Source organism: Octodon degus, unplaced genomic scaffold, assembly GCF_000260255.1.
Source record: "Octodon degus isolate 3935 unplaced genomic scaffold, OctDeg1.0 scaffold00514, whole genome shotgun sequence".
NCBI classification, from domain to species: domain Eukaryota; kingdom Metazoa; phylum Chordata; class Mammalia; order Rodentia; family Octodontidae; genus Octodon; species Octodon degus.
The window spans coordinates 1-4,828 of NW_004525090.1; positions in this window are offsets into that span (position 1 = coordinate 1).

Genomic DNA, 4,828 nt, shown 5'->3' on the forward strand with positions numbered 1-4,828 from the left:
GGGTTCTGAGGTTGCATTTTGTTCCTTCTCGTCATTTTGTGTATCCCTGTCTTCTGACCTTTGTTGTAGATCTTTGCTGTAGTTATAACCTTCGCTCCTACTGAAGTTCAGGTGCAGCTCTACAAAGTTTGGACTTATCCAGCTGCATCTGGCTTGGGTCTGGCTGCTGTGCTCAGCTCCTTCCTGCTGCTGCCCTTGAGGGTGAACCTGTTGTGGCCCTGTGGCGAGATGTTCTTCTGGACTAGCTGGTTTGATCCATCCTCTACACTCTCTACAGGGATTGCAGCTGCAGGATTACACTCCATGCCTGTATGCCAGGCCTGAGCTGTGCCTGGAGTGCGCAAGTTGAAGTAGGGGAAGAGGAAGCTCTGTGCACACACTAACGGCACCTGGGCTAGGACTGGGTCTGGGGGCTCCGGGACGGGGCAAAAATTCCTACTCGGCAGGCTGGGCAGGGGAGGCACTGCCGAGTGGTTGGGGGCCGCCCAAGGAGATGGGAGAGTGTCCTTCCTACGATGCACCTGGGCTTGGACTGGTCCCGCAGGCGCAGGGCAGCAGGAAGCTCTCCACACAGTCACTGGACCTGGGCTAGGACTGGGTCTGGGGGCTCCCGGAACTCGGCAGAAAATCCTACTCGGCGGGCTGTGTGGGGGAGGCACTGCGGAGTGGAGGGGGGCAGCCTAAAGGGCTGGGAGAGGGTCCGGCCCATGCTGCACCTGGGCTGGGACTAGAACCAGACCTTTAATTCATTGAGTTTTTGTATTTTGTTCAATTTTATTAATTTTCCTTCTAATCTTTACTATTTTTACCCTTCTTGTACTGGACTTGAGATTGGACTGATTTTGTTTTTATAGTATCTTAAGGTACAACATTAGGCTTGTTATTATTGCTTACTCTGTTTTTCTAATGTGAACATTCACAGCAGTAAAGTTTTTCTTAGGACTACTTCCATTGTGTTCTATAAGTTCTATCAGGTTTTGCTGGTATAATACTTTGATTCTAAGAATTGCTTAATTTCATCCTCAATTTCTTCTGTGGGCCTTTGAGTGTTCAAGAGTGTGTTATTTAATGTCAAGATGTTTATAAAATTTCTAAGGTTGACTTTGTGATCAATTTCTAGTTTTAGTGCACTATGATCTGATATTATAGAGGAGATAATTTGGGGTTTTTTTATAAGCAGGTTTTATAGACTAGTGTGTAGTTTATTTTGAGGAAAGTTTCACATGTTTCTAAGAATTCTATATATTCTGTTTTAGTAGAGTAGAACCACGTACAGATGTTATAAAGTGCATTTGTTGAAATATGTTATCCATTTTTAATATTTTCCATTAAATGTTCAATTGATTTTTTTTATTTGTAAAAGGGAACATTTGAGGTCACCCAATCTGATTGTTAGTAATTATTGATATTTTCTGTCCAGTGTTATTAATTTTGTGAACAACTGTTACTTGTTCTGTTGAATTGTCTCCTTAAATAATATGTAGTGAACTTTGCCTCTTTTGATCACCTTTATCTAGAACTCTCCTGTCTCTGAAAATGAAACTGCTACCACTGCTTGCTTGCAGGATCCAGGGGGAAAATATTATTTTCCCGCTTTTAATATTAAATCTAGGAGAGTCACACGAGGAGAAGACACTCTCTCAGGCTTTCACAGAGAGCACATTGGCCAAGCAATGGCCGTGACTCATCCACATGGCTGCACTGACAAAGGTTCTACAATCTGAGGTACAGGATCTCAGGATAAATCCTGAGGGCATTTCACTGACCTTCTCAAACCAAAAAGCTACAACTCTTGTTGCATAGGTTCTGCTTTACCTTGGTCTTAACCATCCAGTAGAAAAGTATGAAGATGAAATATAGGAAGTAAAGCCATGTTGTTATGTTGAGCTGTGGGGGACTCACGTCAATAATTTCTGACATTGCCAATTAAACAGAAGACTCAATGCTATTATGGGCTTCTGTACTCTTTTAGAATATTTTGCTGAGTTTATACACCTATAATATTCAACAACGGAACTTAAAAAAAATTGGGGTATAACTATGAATGTCCATTTTGTATCTGTGTATTCAAAGCGGTTGGGATAGATATATAGTTGCATTCTCTTAATGAATAGAATGATTTTTTCTAATGGTGTTTGTAAGTAGGATCACAAGTCTGCATCTTGTACAGCAATTAACCACTAAGAAGAATATATGCAGTGTATTATTTGTTGAAACTGTACTTTCGATTTGATTTGAAACTGTCTCATTGCTATATGTGTATCAATAAAACTTTGAAAAGAAAAAAATATTAAATCTGCAAATTTCTTTTCAGATTAGAAGGACATGGACTGTTTTCTTCAATACAATTAGTCCATTTGGATTTTTTTCTTCATTCAGTCTGCCAATCTCTGCCTGAATTGGGAAGTTGAAGCTGCTTTTACATTGATATTTACTTCTGAAACCTGAGGACTTATCGCTGCTATTGTGTTCATTTTTCAGTTGTTGACTCCTTTATGTTCTATTTTGGTTTAACTACTTTCCTTGCTTAATTTATTTATTCCATCTGACTTAGCTTTATTGGCTTTCTTGTGGCTAAAATATTCTAGAGTATTTTTTGGAAGTGCTCTTTTGCTGCTCTTAAGACTTTTAATATATTCTCAAGGAAAGTCTTTATTGCTCCATCAATTTTGCAAGATAATTTTGCAAGTTATATTAGTCTAGATTGTAAGCTGTTTTCTTTTAGGGCTTGAACACTTCACTGCTGAATCTCTAGGTGTTTAAAATTTCTATGGAAAAGTCTGCTGTAATCCTAATGTGTTTATCTTTGTGTTTTTTCAAAACATCTTTTAGACTGAGGGTGGTGGTGCATGCCTGTAATCCCAGCACTTGGGAGGCTGAAAACAGCAGAACCACTATGAGTCCAATCTATGTAGTGAGACTCTTTAGACCCTGCAGATCCTGTATGGAATATAAAAAAATTATGATTCTATACTTTTGTTGGGATTTGGGATTTTGCCTATGATGCATCATGAGAAATTTCTTTTTTCACTGTACTTATTTGGTATTCTCTAAGTATTCCTTATGTGCATGTTGAATTCTTCTGCAATTGAAAGAACTTGGAATGCTTTCTGCTGTGATTTCTTATGTAAAAATTTTATTCCTTATAATTTTATTTATTCTAATTTCTCTCTAACTCCAGTTTTTTATTGTCATATGGTCACTATTGAATGAATTCCTCTTGTTTTGTTAACCTTTTTAAGGTTTCTCTGAGTAAGTCACCACACATTTCCATTTTGTCTTGAGTTTCAGATACACTTTCTTCACACTGGTTATTTCTACTTTTTAGACACAAATTGTATATAAGTCTTTGTTTCCAGGTTTTCTGTTTGGAACCTTTTAGTGGAGTGTATTTTCTTTAGTGAATTTGTCATTTGTGTTTTCTATGACTTTTTCAATTCTTCCAATTGTCTACTTGTTTGCTTTGGGATAGTTGGGAGGTTTTGGGAGTATACTATTGCCTTGCTATTCATGTTCCTTTTTTCTTTGAGTTTAAGGTTGAGGAGAAATACAGTGAAAAATTTATTGTTGATATGAAGATCTATTTAGTTAGGTTCCATTTTCTATTGGTATATTCTTGCCTTTATTTTTCCATGGTATTGTTTATCACTTTACTCCATAAAACTTAATTCGCTTGCATTCTGTCACTTAACACAGTTGTTATAGCATTAACACAGAGCTTCCACAGAGCTCCTTCTGTAGTGGCATCACTTTCTGAACTTCCAACCACTTTTCCTGTCTGGGCCAGACAATTGTCTGCTTGAAACGTTGAGTTCAATTGCTCTCTGTAAATAAGTGTCCTAGTTGGAATCTGTGCTCTTGGTATTATCCCCTGAAGACCTCTGTAAATCAGTTTGCTTTTTTGTTAGTGGTAAGCACAAATACCTGTGGCTTCTATCCACATGCTTTCCTCGCTTAATAAGCAGCCCAAAAGTTACCAGCTTATGTATCATTCATCATCTCTTTGTCTGTTGATGTCTATTTGTCTGAAGCCCACCTTCAAAATCTAGTGTTGCTCCCAGGCTGTGTTGAGAGTCATTCTTTATCAATGTGGTAGCAATGAGTGGAATCTCATGTGGTCTCAAGCCTGTTGTGCTTTTGGAGAAATAGTAGAAGACCTCTTGTTCTGGATCTTCCAAGTAGTTTTCATTTGCTCCATGCATTTACAGCAGAACCCATTTTCTCTGCTTTCTGCATTTACTCACTGAGAGTCACTGCCACCCTCTATCACCATGCATATGGGAAACACCTTGACATTATGGTTCCCTCCATCCATTCAGTCCTCTGTCATGATAGTACATACACAACATTTAGCAGTGGGTTAGGACCATGATACAGTGGTAGTCTCGTTTCCCCTCACACATTCTCGAAACAGGATTTTAGTCCCACTGAATTTTCTATCAGACTTCATTTTTCACACTCTCCTCAAGGTAACTGCTTTTCTCCATTACCAACTTGGAAACACTCACCCTTACTGTATAACTATATTTCTTTCAAGATTTCTAATGAAAATAAAGTATTTCTTTTCAAGAATGATGCTAAGAAAACCAGATATACATATACAAAAGAAAATTTAGATGCTTACCTAACAGAGTATACAAAAATTAACTCGAAGTGAATGAAGGATATAAATTTAAGAAGTAAATGTGAAAGAACTAAAACTACAATACTGTAAGAAGAAAAAACAGAGATGAGTATTCATAAGCTCATTAGTATATTATTTATTTATTTTTAAAAAAGTTTTATTGGGGGGCTGGAGAGATGGCTCAGTGGTCTAAAGCACCTACTT